Genomic DNA, 17121 nt, shown 5'->3' with positions numbered 1-17121 from the left:
AGAAACCACTTTTGAAGGTGTTTACCAGTGCTGTTCAGAGGATGGAGTTATCTGAAGGGCCTTCTATTGCCGTGTCACCCCTGTCCAGTGACATTGACCTTCTCCATTATCTTGTGCTCTTGTTCTTCAGTCTCTCTCTCTTTAAATTCAGTGGAAATGCTCTCATTCAGTAAACCAAGCACGTCTTCAAGCACACTCTATCCCAGATCAACAGACCATATAATCTCCTTGACTTCAGCCCTGGATTAGTATGTGCCCATGCATGTTTTCAAGCAGGAGTCAAAGAAACAAAAGATACAATCCAAGCTTCACCTGGCCAGTTTTGGGCACCTGCAAAAAGAATCTGGGGGCTACCTAAGTCCAAGGCAGTGATCATTTACCACAGAATCGTAGAATGTGTGTAGGTTGGAAAAGACCATTCAGATCATCAAGTCCAACCACTAACCCAGAACTGCCAAGTCCACCACTCAAACATGTCCCTCAGCACCACATGTACACACCTGCTAAATACCTTCAGGAATGGTAACTCCAACACTGCCCTGGGCAGCCTGTTTCAATGCTTCACAACCCTTTCTGTGAATAAATTTTTCCCTAATATCTAATCTAAACATTCCCTGAAGTAACTTTCCATTTTCCCTTATTTTCTTTCTTGTTCTTTTGGCGATGAGACCGACCCCCACCTCTTCACAACTTCCTTTCATGTAATTGTAGTAAAACAAGGTCTCCCCGAGCCTCCTTTTCTCCAGATTGAGCCCCCCCAGGTCCCTCAGCTGCTCCTCATCAGACTTGTGCTCCAGACCCTCCCCCAGCTCCCGTGCCCTTATCTGGACACGCTCCAGCACCTCAGTGTCTCAGAGCCCCATCCAACCCGGCCTTGAACACTTCCAGGGATAAGGAAGCCACAGCTTCTCTGGGCAACCTTTTCCAGTGCCTCACCACCCTCACAGTAAAGAATTATTTCCTAATACCTAATCTAGACCAAACATACTCTCTTTCAGTTTGAAGCCATTCCCACTTGTCCTGTCACTTCAGGTCCTTGTAAATAGGCTTGTCTCATCTTTCCTGTAAGTTCCCTTCGGGTGCTGGAAGGCCATGATAAAGTCATCCTGAAGCCTTCTCTTCTCCAGGCTGAACAATCCCAATTCTCTCAGCCTTTCCTCATAGCAGAGGTGCTCCATCCCTCTGATCAACTTGGTGGCCTCCTCTGGACTTTCCCCAACAGGGAAATGTCCTTGCTGTGCTGGGGACTCCAGAGCTGCATGCTGTGCTCCAGGTGGGATCTCACCACAGCAGAGCAGAAGGGGAGAATCACCTTCCTTCACCTGCTGGCCACGCTTCTTTTGACCAATTTTGACAGCAATTAAGTAAAGCAAGAAGGGGGAACATGAGGTGACAATGACTGTCAGCCAAACACAGTCCATATTGGTGCACTGGAAGGAACAATTCCTTTTGAGATGCTATCTTACTTAAAATGTAATTTAATTTCCAAATACTGAATTTCGATGAGATATTTAACTTTGGTATCCTGGTTAGTAAATGAAGATTAACTGTTTTGGTGGGGTTTTGAGAGTGTGTCCAAACCAGAAATTTTATATGGAAAATTTTGACAGGATTACGTTTTTTAATCAGAATTTCCTTTTGGCTGAAAAATGTTTTTCATCTGGGATACACAATGCTCAGAAGATCCCTTATCTGAGGAGTCACATACACGGCTTACACAACACCAAAGCCTTTTCTGCTCCTCACCCCAGCAGCAAGGATGTTGGGGGGGCACAAGGAGTTGGGATGGGACACAGCTGAGACAGTTGACCCCTAACTGACCCAAGGGATTTTTCAGATCATAGGGCATCATTCTCAGCATCTTGAGCTGGGGGAATAAGAAGGGAGAGGGGAAGTTTGGAATGATGGCATTGGTCTTCCCAAGTCACTGTTTCCCATGATGGAGCCCTGCTTTCCTGGGGATGGCTGAACACCTGCCTGTCCGTGGGAGGTGAATGAATTCCTTGTTTTGCTTTGCTTCCTTGTGTGGCTTTTGCTTTACCTATTAAACTGTCTTTATCTCAGCCCCGGTGTTTTCTCATTTTTACACTTCCAATTCTCTCTCCCATCCCACTGGAAGCAGCTGAGCTCAGTTGCTGGTTGGGCTTAAAGCATGAAAGGCTGCTGTAGTGGTGGTGGCACTGAGGAGATAAAGGCTTCTTGGTCAGTATTATTTATCAATTGCATTTAGTCCCAATGCCTGGTGGACCTCAACCCTCTCCATGAGATGGGAGGTCAAGAGCTAACATGGAGCATGGAACAGAGAGATGTGGCAAAGAGAACAGGAAAGAAGAAATGGTAATGAGATTATCACAGTTATTTAGCGTCTGCTGTCCTACATGGTCCCAGAAATAAATGAAGACAGGGTGTCATGGTTTGAGAGCTCCAAAATCCAATTCCCTAGTCCAAACCCCCTCCCACATCTCAACCCAGTGTGAGATGGGTTTTTCCAGACACCACACAAGACTCAGAAAGGGGGAAAGGGATTATATTACAATGACTGTACAAATAAATACTACAATACATTATATACAATCTTAACTATTTCTACCATGACATAAGTATTTACAATGGATCAAATCTCTTCTCCCCTCCAAATAAAAGTCCAGGAGGGAAGAAGGAAATGATCCCTTTCTACTCTCAGAGCAGCAGTCTCTCTAGGGCAGCAGTCTCTCTGTTTCACTCTTCTCATGCAGCAATGTCTCTAAGGTAGCAGGCATCTATCTTCTCATGCAGTAGCTGGATCTCTGCCAGTACACACGAGGGGGTATCCAAGCCCTCGTGGTCCTTCACCTCCAAGAGAGGGTCTTCTCTTCCGTGGGCTGCATTTCCCAGGACAAGGGTGCTATCACCACGTCATATCACGAAGCGCAGGGGTCTTCGTGACGGTCCGTATCTTCAGGGGATTCAAGTCCCTTTGCAGAGCTCTGTGCTCTGTCTCAAGCAGTGGGGGGGCCAAGGTCACCCCCTCCGCATTCCTTCTCGGAGCTTTTTAGCTCCTTTCTGCAGTGCTGTAGCACTTTAAGACTCTTTCAAGTAAGAGTCCATCATCCTCCTCCTTTCTTGGAGGTCTCCAAGGAGTTTGGGGTTTTAGTTTCAGTTCTTACCCAAACTTTCTCTGTAGAACTCAGTTCTCTCTCTGCTGCCGGCTCTCTCTCTGGGCTCTCTCAGACAACTCTGTGTCTTCCTTGGCTGCATTTTTGTTGCTGCGTCTTCAGTTATCTCTTGGCTCTTGGCCACAATCTCTGGACGCTGCTTCTGCTGCTGCTCTGTCTCTGCTCACTCAAGGTGGAGAAAATTCCTTCAGCTTTCTAGTTACAGGCACTTAGCTCAGTCTAACACTGTTCCAAGTCCCTGCAGCCCCCCTGCTGGGGGCTGGAGGGGCCCAGCCCCCAGAGGGGCTGCTGCTGTTTCTCTTCGTGGCTCCTACAACATGGCTGCTTCTTCTACAACAGCTACAACAACCTTCTCTTCCGTTCTGCTTGTGATATGTTTATATTTTGCAGAAGCGCTCATTGGGTAAAACTCAAAACTTCAAGGGTCACCACCCCCTAGGGTTTTACCATTTTACAACTGCAGGGGGAAAACTGTTTCCCACCACCACACAGGGACACCTGGGGGCTCAGAGAGGATTTTCAGAGCATGGTCTGGCTATTCTTTTCTGTAGAACCAGCAGATGGCAAAAAGGTCCTAAGGAAACACCATTCCTTCTTGGCTCTGGCTCTGTATTCCAAATCCACTGTCTCTAGATTTCTCTTGCCACTGATCACCACCCTTTTCCTCTCCCCTTCCTTTCTGTGGAGGATCAAACCCTCCTGCAAGCCAGGAGTGGGAAGGCACTGATGAACCTGGGCTTCATACATGTCCAGGAGATGAGACCTGAACTATTAACCTGACCATATGAGTGATGAGTGAACATGTCTGGACAATCCCTTCACTTCAAATGGAGGCTCCAGTATGAAATTTTTATTTCATCTGGATTGCAAATTCATGGGAGTAGCACAGTCACTTCAAGAACTCATAGTAATAGAATCACAGAGTCATTAAGGTAGGAAAAGATTGCCAAGATCATTGAGTTCAACCTTTGACCAAACATCAGCAAGTCAACTAAATCATAGCACTAACTTTTATTATTGACATAGAGTGTCATATACTTTCATTATTTTATTTCTACATTACAGTAATGGGATGTCAGACTTTGTGGAAAACCTCTTCCAAAGCTTGCCGTGCTGAGCCATGCTGGTGTTACCATTGACTATTTCTCTCTATCCCTTATGTTTCCCTGTAGTTTTTCTAGAGGAAAGGATTAATCAGATGCTCTATTATCACCTCCTGACAGACAGTGCTTATGCACTCTCATCCTCACTGCTCATCCAAACTACTCTGGATAAACACCGTCACTGACTTAGGGAGTGCTCAGGCAACCTCTTGTCCATGGACTAAGTTGTGGAGGTTGTCGAAAACACCTGGGACAAGGACATTTTCCAGCAACTCAGCAGTTTATTTAGCAAACCACCACCCATGGCATTAGTCACAGCCCCCAGGTGCTCTGTAGGTAAGACAAGTCTGATGTGCTGGGCAGAGAAAGGAGGATTTGTGAAGGAGGATTTCTGCACTGCCCAGCATTGGTGCCACCAAGGTCCCACTTGGCCATTGTGACTTGTGGCTACTGGGAGATGCAATCAATTTAATTCAGGTTGTCTCTCTCCCAAAAGCCAAATGGTAAAAGCACACTAAAATGTGACTTGTTGAATGGTGACCAACAGAACAAATTGCCCCAGACAGCTGCTTTTCCCAAGTGTTCCCTTCCCAATAGGCAGCTGGAACTGATAAAGCTGTAATTGCCCCTTCCACTTCAGAGAGCATCACAGGGAGGGGTGCACAGAAATCAGCCTCTGTCCTACCTGGTGGGTGCAGGACTCTCATGCAAAGCAGATCTTTCAGTGCAACTAGTGCAAGGATGTGGAGAAAACTTTTTTTTTAAGTTTTAATCAGCAAGTATCACAGATACTTTTAATATATATAAATACCTTGGTCCCTCTCTATCTTCCCAGCTCTGGTCCTGCCTGGTCATGCCTGTAGGAAGCCGGTGCAGAGGATGAAGCAGAGCCCCATGTTGCTCCTCCATGGCACAGATGAGCAGTCAGTGGTTTGCCTGCCAGAGGAGCCCCAGAATCAGGCTGGTCTCCTAGGAAACAATGGCATTGTTGCCACTGGAAAAGACATCCTGTTGGGCCATTTGTGTTTATCTGGTATTTCCATTCTCTGCTGATTAACCCAGCCAAGTGAGGTCTTCATGTGGTAATTACAGCACAGCTCATTTGTGTGTGTTTTACAATGGTGTTGATATAATCCCACTAGAGCACCCCAAGCATGTGCAAGGAGTTCCCACCAGAAATCCAAATAACGCCCCAGTGCTGCTGACAGCTTAATAACATGACAAAGTTCAGTCTCGCTGGATGTCAGGGACAGGAATGTGGTTCAAGCTCTGACCTGGAGCTTTCAAAATACTGTACAGTTGAGGCTGAGTGTTTGACAAATAACCTTTTCTTTGCCTGCTCGAATCCATCAGACGCTACCAGGTGCCATGGAGAGGCCACATGCCACTGTTAAAATGTTAAATTGAGTGGCACAGCCATCGAAAGCTCTGGGGAGGGACATTTATCTTTATTATTATTGTTATTAATAATGCAGATATTGCTGTGCATTGCATTCCAAGGTATTTTTGCAGCACTAAATCATCCAAACACCCATCGACGGCCCTGATAAATCACACAATATACCAAAATTCAATACAGCTGTCAGCCCAGACCCCAAGCAAAATCTCAGTGAGCTTAATTATAAAGTTCAGGCAGGGACTGAGCCTGTTTGCAAGGGGATGGGCAGCAGCATGGCACTGCCATTCCAGGCACTTGGGAAAGGCTGCATCAGCCCTCTCCTCCTGCTTCACAGCATCCTAGTGCTGCCACAAGTAGCAGGATGGGGACAGCTGCTCATGACAACATTTCTCGTTTTCCTCTTTCTGCTTTTTCCATGCTGCTTTTTTACTTCTCCTGATTTATTTTGAGCTTTCTCTCCCTTTCTATTATTTCTACTTTTCCTTTTGCTCCTCTCTTTTCCTTCCATTTTTTCTTTCTCCCTCAACACTTTCCTTCTGTCTCACCATCCCTTTCTGCTCTTTCCCTCTTCTTCCCCTCCTGATCCCCCCATCAAAGTGAGGAAACTGTAACCCAAAGAACAAGAGTTGAACCTGTGCCAATGCAATGGGCCAAGAGGCTACATATGGAACCAGCAAATCACAGAGCCATGAAGGATGTTAGTGATTTAAAGTTATGTATATTGAAGTCTGGATCTTAAAATGAATCCATAATGGTAGAGGTAACTAATGGAGAGACTTAACTGACAGCAAGCAGAGTTTTTTCTTTAACATTGTTATATTCCCACAAACTCCTCTTTTCCTGTCCCCACCCTTCTGCTCCCCTTTCTGATTAGTTCAACATCCACGTTGACAACGAAAAGCTAAAGCTGCTTCTTTATGAATAAAGATTTTAGCCCATACACCATAAATATGAGTGCTACTCCCGCTGGATGCAGAGCAAGGCATCCAATTGGCTCCAACAGCTGTGGGGCTCTCCCTGGGGAATCATGCCCGTGGCGAGGGACAGTGAATGTTCCCAGCTGAGCAGGCACAGCAGCACGACTCTCACTGCAGTATGATAAATAACCTCCCAAGGACCCAGGCTTCAGCAGAGACATATTGCCAAAGCCAGCTGGTCCCCTGTGGCAGATCAAATATCAACTGCACTGATTTTCTGAGATCATTAAGGATACTTAGAATTAAAATGCTGCACAGAGGGAAGGGTGTCACTCTATGTGTGTACGCACATGCATGTAGAAATAGATGTACATATGCACACAAAACATTATACAAGGAAAAACTACAGCAGTACATTACTACACGTGCAAACTCAAACACTCTAAAGCTAGGAAAAATCAAATACTGCTCACCTCCCCCAAATTTGTTACTTTTTATATACTAGCATCATGGTGGCGCTGGGACCTGAAGCAACAGTTGAGGGGCAGGAACGTCTGAGCACTCTTGATTGCACTTGAAAGCAGTGAGGACACAACCCAAACACCTGCCTTTACTACTTAGTGTATATATACACCATATACACCATACCTATATGTCTAGCCTGTGAGACCTCCTTTGGCTTAGGCCACCTAGTATCCTCCCAAACCAGCTTTTGGAATCATTTGGAAGCTCATTTGTCCAAGGAGGTTTCTAATAAGTGATTTGCAGGCAGCCATTCAGTTTAGGAGGGCAAACCAGTATGGACAGGAGCCATTTTGTGCCAGTCTGTCCTAGAGAGTGGGAGTCATCCCAGAATATTGAATTTATTTGTGCAGCAGCGCCCTGAAACTGCAGTGCAGTGTAACATACTGAGAGAAATCATGTCTTAATACGTGAAACCAAGCATTCAAAGTGAAAACTCACATCTGAAGTTTTCAGTCTTGGTTCCCACGCTGTGAAACATCATCCCATGCCCCTCAGGGACACATGAAGTGGTCTAATGAATGTTTGTGAAGCAGTTACAAACAACGCTGCTGCAGAAAGCACATGATACCACGACTATTTTAAAGACCTTCCTAACAGGCTGAGAAACAAGGAATAAAGGCAGCCCAGCACCACACCATGCCAAGAAAACAAATTGTATCACCCATCCAGGGCATTGAATGGGACAGGAGCTGCTCAGGATGTGGTATGTGAGCTGTTGAAAACTGGTACCACAACCTACCCACACAAGGAGCTGAATGAGGATTACACAGGTGACCTGAACTCCAACAGGTTCTTCAAAGTCCTTCCCTTGGCACCAATAATGTTCTTTAACATTATTTTAACAAAGGGTTGGGAGAAGTGGAACTTCTTGCAATAAATTCTTTCTCACACTTCTCAATTAATATTCTTCCATCCAGCTTTTCCCAGAACCTGTGGCTTTCAGAGCAAGGGAACCAGAAAAAATCTTCCCCTATTCTCTCTGCTCTGAAAATCAGGAGTACAAGGGTTACATGTGCACTAAAGAAAATATCCTTTCTTTTTGTTTTTGGCAATCTGGGATTTTCAAACTGCTGCACCTTCTTCCCTATGGCATTAAATTCCCCTTTGCATTCTGCAATGCTGATTTAGGCAGAAACTTAAACAGATTTAAAGTCCCTGGGGTGTACACACAACACCCAAGAGAGAAGGGCTGCATTTCCCACTAGCTGCTGAACAACAGGGTGGGTTGGAGATTGGCCACCAGCCACTGGCATTGCCACACTGAGCTCTGGGATGCTGGAGGAGCCAGTTCCAGTCCTGCTGAGGAGTGACTAGACTGCGGGTTTTTCTTTTCCTCCAGGCTTCACCAGAGAAAGGCAAGATCCTGTCAGCGGTGGCTGAATATTGGCCAGATTATGGGGCATGCGGGTATAGCCTATATTTATTTTTTTTAAGTATATATTTGTTTGATGTTTTGCAAGCATCTGCTTAAGATTTCTGTGCTTATCTAACAGGAGGAAAGAGCCCATTCTTCCCAAAGCCAATTCAGTGCTAGAAATGTCATAACACTGCTGGGCCCCTTCGTTTCATCCTTCGCCAGAGGGACTCCATAGTTCCTCTGCTACTTCTTGGAAAGCCAAGAAGCAAAGGCTGGCAATTAAAGGCATCTGCTGGGCTCATGAAAGGAAAGGCATGCACGAGATATGAAGGATGGATGACACCTGAAATGTCTAAACTCTTGCCTGGCGCAGACTGGACTGATTGCAGTGTGTCTAGCAGGACGTGTAGAGTGTTACATCAGGTATTGAGATAAAAAAGAAAAACCAAACTAAACCCTCCTTGACAAAGCTTCCCCCCACCCCATCCCTGAAGGAAGAGGTGCCAGCGGCTCCGTGGAGCCCGTAAAGGGCTCTATTTTTCACATGGCAAGCAGGGAGAGACAGCAGTACAAATCCCCGTCAGAGAGAGCGATTAGCTGGGTAGAAGAGATCCTTCAGAGACCAAATGACCAAAAAAATGACCAGAAGCAGCAAGATATTCCTATGGAAAAGGGAGAGCTTTGGCTTGTTCAGAGCAAATGCATAAGGAATGATAAAATAAAGACAGGAAAAATGATAAGTGATCCAGGTTGTTACTCACCCCATTTTTCATCATTCAGGGCAGTAATCACAATCACTTAAGCACAGAAACCTCTTATTTTACACAGTGCCCAATGGATCTGATGCTCTTAGTTTCACTGCTGTAAAACATGACCTAGACCACTATCCAGAGAGCCTGAGACCAGTGTCAGGTTTTTTTGTACAGTGAGAGGAGTCAGAGCTATAAGTAATGATTTTTAATGAAATAAACACTAAAAAACCACCGCCAGTGTGGAACATTTTTTATGTGTGATCAAAATCCAAGGCTGGGGGCTACCAGCAACCCTCTGTGAAGCTTTCAGTACTGACCACTCTCAGAGATGCTCAGCAGGATGGAACAGTCTCATACCTGTGGTTCTGGTGAGGCAGGGACATGATGGAGTTGTGCAAGGTGTGAGTTTCTATTAGAAAATGCACACCAGTGTCACCAATCAGCCAACAACAATGCTGGCCATGGTCACCTACACAGCTGAGTGACCAAACAGCAAAGCTGAACTTCCATTCAGGACTGGCTACAAAATGGGCAAAAAAGATATTTATTAATTCTTTGATAAGCCCAATGGCAAGTTTTTCAGATTCCCTGTTTTTATTTCATCCTGCCACAATTGGAGAGAAAGGGAAAAAGAACACATTTGCTCTGAAGATGCACCTGGGTGCTTGCACATTGAGAGCTTGGCCCAAAAGCAGTCAGCCAAGGCCCTGGATTTCTACAGTTCTGAACAAGTGAATAGGTATTTCAGCTAACAGGTATAACAACTAGTTAAAACAGAAACATTAGGCTGGCACCACCTTGAGTTTGGAGAATTTGAAATAGATCCTCATTTTTATACCACACATAACATCAAAGAGATGTGGTACCAGAGTGATGCAATACTACAGAGATGTGGCCCATAGAGTACAATCTTGGGTGACCAGAGGAGAAGTCGATATGTAACCTTGGAGAAATCCTACTTGTTCCTCTCCAGCTGCAGCTGTTGGATGATGAACTCCTGTTGCTTTAGCTGGAATGTGATTCCCTGTCATTTGCTAAGAGAGGGATTCCAAGCCTCTGTCTCTAATGCCCCTCTGGAAGTGGTTTGCTCTGCGGAAGATAAATTCAAAGTTTTGTGATGGAATTCAATTTACAATACTTCACATTTGTGTATCATAACATCAGAAAGGCCATCCTAGAGCCAAGGCACCCAGCCCTCCCTCAGCCGTGTCTAACCTCTCACAGCAGAAGCAGTGAAAGAAATAAGACAAACAGAAATCTACTTCCTCATGGACCTTCTCTAAGCCTTGGTATTTGGGGACTTCTTGACCTGGAAATGGCTTCCAAAGTTTCTTGTTTAACAACATTAATAGATCTGTTCTTCAGGAAGTTAGTATGTCCATATTTGAACCCCATATTCATTTTGACCTGCACAGCATCCTCTGGTAAAGGGCTCCAAAGTTTAATTACACACTATATAAAAAGACATTTCTTTCTGATTATTTTAAACTTGCTGCTTGATTATTTCATTAGGAACACATAACCTGTGATTTAAGAAATAGTGACTAATCATTCCCCATTTCACCCCACCCATTATTTTATAGACATGTATTATAACCCCACCAGTTCTCATATCCCATTTTTAGATCATGAGTAGTTGTATTCAAGCTGTGACCACACATTTTTTTCTTGCAGCCAAGGAAAAGTTGCCTGTTCAAAAAAAAAACCCAATAAACAAAATAAACAAAATTTCAGGAATAACCCGATGAGAAAATAAACCACTTTTATTCAAATTATCAGGTGTTAATCACTCTTGGAATACAATTATAAACAGCTCCAATACAGGAAGGTGGATTTCTTCATTTAACAGATACTCAGTTGAAGGATACAAAAGAAATATTTACTTAATCTATTTAGAAGCTTAAAATGAAACAATAAGCAGATACTTTTTTGAGTTTAAAAATTAAACTCTTTCTTCAATAATAAAATATACTACCTATTATACAAAAAGGACATTATTTTATTCACAGTTGACAGAGTACAGTAGCACAATCATAATATGAAAGGTGAACTGCAATGACATTTTAATTATATTTTTCCTATTATTATAGATTATGAGGGCTAGAGCAGCACACAAAGACCCTAATCAGGCTCCTGTTGTGTAAGGAGCTGCACATGCAGAGAAGAAATATACAGTTCCTACTCCAAAAGGTTGGAATCTAATCTAAAACTGCCCACTAAGAGAGGATGTGCCTCAACTGAAAAACACAAGTCTGCAAAGGGATTTATCCTGGCTTTCTTTCTTATCTGATGGAGACCCCCGGATACACAGTTACTTTTCACTGTCAGCCACCATAAAATGGTTGTTTACAAATAAATTACTTTTCTGTGAACCTTAGCAGGTCTGAGTTTAAAGGTAATTCCTGCTTTCTCCTTACAAGTTCCTGATCTTGCTTTTAGTCCAATAATTCAGGTGGTAGCCCTGAAGAGATTAGGCATTTCTGAGATTAATGACATTTTGGAGGAGAAAATCCAGTCATCAAATTGGGTGTTAGCCTTTTTAAATGAGCCAATTTTTACCTGTATAATGCCCTGAACAGGTACTGTGTCTGTCTGATCTCCATGCCATTGTTAACAGCTCAAATTTTGCTTTTGAATGTCAGTGCAGTTTTTAAGCAATTGTGGGTCAGCTGGGGCCATGCAGGTCTCTGCACAGGTTGCTCACACACTGGATAGGAAACTTGTCGTACATCTCTTACGGACTTCCAGACCGGTTCCTGCTTACCTCTCTCAGTGGAAGGACAGTAGCATGTACAATGGGCTCCCCATCCTCTCCTTCAACCTCAGACCCTCTCAAAGTAATGAGGATCATGCCCCAAATGAGTCAGGATCTGAAAGTGAGCGGGTTTGTGGGGAAAAAACAAGCACTTCTGTTCACCCCTAAATCTCACTATGCAACTTGGTTTTGATCTTCAGGCTTCAGAACTGAAAACACTCAGATTACAAAAATAAATCTATTGATCACTTCATCATAAATTTTCTAGGAAATACAGAGCAGGACCCTTCAATAAAAAAAAAAAAAAAAAAAAAAAGAGAAGAAAGCAACAAAGGGGGATTGCCGTCGTAGCTCCAAGGTTTGCACAGATGAGGATCCATTCCCTGAGCAGCTATTGGGAATTTGTTCACAACCTCTGAAAACACAGTCCCCTGCAGCACAAGCTGTCAGTTTTGCACTTGGAAAGAGGGCTGGTTGGGGTTTGGGGTTTTTCATCCCAATTTCTTACAGTTAATAATGCCCAGTAATTTCCACCACTAAACAACACAATACACTCCTAGTTTGTTTGAAACCCAAGGCTTAGACACAGAGCAGCTTTGGAAATGAGAAGTGAGGAGGCCTGGCAGCTCAGTGCACTTAAGGGAACGTTTTTAGGCCATTTAGTAGGAGTTTATTGCTCCAGCACAGGAGGCTTTGAGCACTCAAGCACGACAGGGTGTGCATTGTTGTGCCAGAACTGCCCGCCCTGGGTGTGTGTGGTGTGCGGCAAAGGGCCAGGGGCTGTGTTTAAACGCACCCGCACGAGAAATGCGATTTAGGCAGAACAAAGCACACTCCTGTTGTGCCTCCCCGTGATTATAAAATAGATCTGTGTCATTATAAATAGAAAATGACTGGTGACAAAGATGCTGCTTTGACTCACTGCTGAGGCCAAGCTCCTTCGCTGCGGTTCCTGATGTCAGACCAATTTAGTGGCTGCGCTGCAGGCGAGTGTGTCTGGTTTGGGGTTGGCCAGTCCATGTCTCATGATGGCTTAATCTCATTTTATAACTGCGGGGGATTCACTGGGGTGCTTTGCAAGCAACACGCTCCTTCACCCAAGGACAGTCCTGGACGCCTTCCGAAATGTGCTGTGCCCACTACAAGGCTCAGATTGCTAAACAGCAAATTACTCTGTCCTCCAAGGGACTGTCAAACTTTCTGGATCTGTGAAGTTGAGATCCTGCTTCTACACAACTAAATGGTGTGGTTCTTGTTTATCCAAATGGGAACCAAATCAAAGACACAGAAATAATAGCGCTGTTTCAAGAGTGTAAGTTTTCCTCTTCATGCCACCCTCCATCCCAACAAACTTCACAGCACTATTGCATTAAATAATGCAGTAAAATTAACAGAAAATATATACTTATATATATAAAAATATATATGTATATACAGTTTCTATGTGGAAAATAAGTAATTAAAAATAATATTTAAAAAAATGGAAATTAGAACTGATTCTTAAGTCCCTACTGCAATAACTGGAGTATGCTGTTCATTTAGTCCTAAGCATGCTCCTTAAAACAAACTGAGATCTTTCAATTATTTAATCAGAATTCCACTTCCATATATATTTTATACCACAGTTTATTCCCAAAGCTGAGGATAACCTCTCATTTTCTGAAAGCTCTTAAAATCTTTCTTAAAGAAAAAGTAAAGAAATCTGCTGTTTGCAAGTTCTATTTACTTATTGCTTACTTCCAAACTAAAGTAGTTCATTTAATGAAGGAGAAAAAAAAGAGCGAAAAAGAAAAAGACTGATGTGGTGCCTGTAGCCATTTCCCAAATTCTTCAGAGTTTATAGACCTAGGGAGACTGGGAAAGAGCAACTTCTCAGCAGTGCAGTAGAATAGGCTAAAATGACCCTGTGAAACCCAAGCGATTCTGGGAATTAAAGGATGTTCGCTCCTGTTATGGTTCTACACTGCAAACTGCTTTTAGGGCTCCCAGTAGTACCCATTAGCAATAGCCAAGCTTTTCTGTTTTAATTTAATTTAATTTAATTTCCACCAACAAATTCCACTCTGTGGTGAGAATTGACAGTATCATGTTGAGAGCCATTAAAGCGTATTTGGATTGTTTTTACTCCATGTATGTATATAAAAAAAAAAATACCCCACCCTTTCTTTAGACAAGCCACTTCATAATAAGAGTGAGGCAGACACAATGGAGGCATCATTATGCTGTGGGATACCACCATAGGGAGTGTGGTTGGAGATACAGGGGAACATGCCTTGGCACTGCACTACCAGCCTGGTCCCAGCTCCACTCTGAACCTCCCCATGAGACCAGAACAGAGCCTGGCAGCACCAGTCGTGTTCCTCCAGTTACCACCTGGACAGACCTGGTGTCCTTCTGCACTAAGGCCCTGTATATCGCTGCTGCTCCCTTTTCTCCTTGAGTGCTTTCTGTTCTCTTAAGGACATCTTTGCAACTTGAAACATCTTCATGCTTATGTAGCCTTCGGCTTTGCTGGGAATTCCTATTGGGAATTCCCCCACTGGGAATTATGCCACAGGGTTTCAAAGGAAAGAGAATAATAATGCCCTTCATTAATATAGGCTTTTCTGTCATGACTTTTAGGCCTCTCTCCAGGCAAGCAGGCAAGCACATGTTTGACATTAAACACACGAGTAGTCTCTATTCACATGCTGCAAGCTAGAAATGCTCATTAGTGCTGGATCATGGCCCCAGCTGAGCTCTAACACACTCCAGCAAGGAAGCTGGGCTGGAGGAAAGGTGGCCCTTTCATCATGGTTGCACTATCACTGGCGAAGTAGCTTCGGGTCCTCCACAGGGTGATGGGTTGTTCCCTTGGCAGCAGAGATGTGACCTGCTGAGCTGTGACAATGTCATCATTCAGAGCTGCTTAGCTGATGAGCACAGCTCAAACACACCACATTCAAACCCATCCTCTGGAGTATTTTCAGCGTTAGCATCTCTCCAATGAATGTTGAAAGGGGAATGATTTGGGGCAACAGGGTTGTAAGATGATTGCTGTGGTCTGTGAGAGCCTGCTGAGCCCTGTGTGGAGAGTGCCTGAAGGGGGATTACAGGGCTCCTCAGGCCTTTACGCCACATGTTAAAACATGGACTGATCAAGTTTTGGAAACCAGCACTGGATGGTGTCTCTGGGCTTTCCTGGGTCCGAATGTTGCAATAAAGCAGTTCAATGCTCTCTGCTTTCCCTGCACATCAGCCAGAAGGGGAGAAAAGGGGACAGGCCCCCTCTTCGATGCTGAGCACTGAGTGAGTCACAGTTCAGTGTCCAAACCAGCAGACCCCTCCTGACCAAGGAAATGGGAAGTTTTGTGACTCAGAGGGAACATGTCTACTATCTCAGAGAAATCCCTAGGCAAAGCCACCTTCACGGTGCCTTGCTCATGCCTGTGCTGAAATTCATAATCCAGACTAAACAGTCTATCATTCTCAGATAAAGTATCCCAGATGAAAAGACCCATTTTTAAAAATGCTTTTAATACTGTTTTCTCCAGAAAAAAAAATAAATTACTACCTCCTTCAACATCCCAACAAGTATAAACCTCACAGCTTTCCTGCCGCCTCTGGAATTACCAGGTCATTGCAGACATCAAAATTAATGAAGAGATGAAAGATTCAGCAAAAAGGCAAAATCTTACTGGAAAAATATTTCTTAATATCAAAAGCAATCCTAGAATAATGAATATATCTAGAAGAGTAATAAACAAATGCAAACTTCCTGATGCTTGAAAGAATACACATGAAGTAAGACACAAGACTTTAGGGATATTTTTTTCTTTAAAACACCAATTCATTTTAAAAAAAACAATGCTTCCATGTGCTTCTGGCTTTACAGGAGCGTGACTTCCACTGGCTAAATTTTTGCAATACTTTAAACTCGGCTAATTAGCCAAACTCAGTCGATGCAGAAAGGGGGTTTCATCCCACCAGACGGAAGGGTTGCACTAAAACACAGTTCTCTGTGTGCCCGTCCTTGAGCACTCTGATACTTAGCACTGAGGAAATGGTTGTGGTAAACTGGAGCTGAATTTGAGCAGGGACAAGAGGGGAGGGTTAAAACAAGGTAGCCAGGGGTTAAAACAAAATAAATAAATATTCAAAAAAAATGCTACATGCATTTCAGCTGAACTTTCTTGTAAGAAAAACAACTTTGTCTAATTTCTTTGTGATATAGACTGTCATTCCCTGCTGGGCAGTGGTTTTTCAGCTGGTGCAAACAGAGGAGTAACCTGTAGCTCTGTATTGCACGCTAGACCTGATAAAGCAATATCGTTGTGTGATTTCTATTGGAAAAAAAATGTTTCTCTGAAGCCCTCATTTAAATAGACTTGAAACAGATACTCTCTAGTCCCACCTGTACAGCAAAATGACCTCTTGGCAATTCAAACAGTCTAACAGAGAATAAGAGTAACTAATCTATGGGATCCTCCAGCACTCCCATACCACTACTAATAGAAGAAAAATCAATATTAGTTCCAATATGAATGGAGTGTTGGATTGACTGAGCAGGGAGCTTTGAAATAAATATCTAAGAAATGTTTAGATGAAATGGACATCTTCACAGACATTTGGTCTGCATTTTTGAAATGTAGATGATTAAATCCACATTGTTGGCTTCTTCCCCCTCTGCACTATGTCTTTCTTTACATCTTGCAAAAAATTTATGAACAAAGTTATTATAAATCTGCAATGTCTGTCTTGTCACTTAGATTCTTTTCAGAAATGCTGCCTTGCCAATGTAGATATACAATCCTGTATGATTAATATTTATTACTTATAATTCTAAATACAATAGAAGGTCACAAAAAACACTCTGCCTAAAGGAGTCTGGAGCCCTTTAAACTCTCATTGGTGATGGCTCCTGAGTCTTGAGAACTGAGTTCAAAATCTTAGCAAAACACTTTTTTGTGTAGGATTTCCAGTATTTCCTGCTTCTGACTACAAAAGCCAAAAAGCACAAAGGTGAGCAAAAGTTACAGATCTGAAAACATGAACTTGGATTTCAAACTCAAACAAAGGTCAGGGAATGCCTGAACCTGTCCATAATCTTGTATCAGCCTATAATGGAGTTATGAGTAAAATACAAATTAGGATGCAGAGTGAGACTTGAATTGTGGCA

Source organism: Pipra filicauda, unplaced genomic scaffold (genome assembly GCF_003945595.2).
Source record: "Pipra filicauda isolate LSUMZ 115617 unplaced genomic scaffold, ASM394559v2 scaffold54_size4384275_pilon, whole genome shotgun sequence".
NCBI classification, from domain to species: Eukaryota; Metazoa; Chordata; class Aves; order Passeriformes; family Pipridae; genus Pipra; species Pipra filicauda.
Note: the sequence above shows the minus strand (reverse complement) of the source record.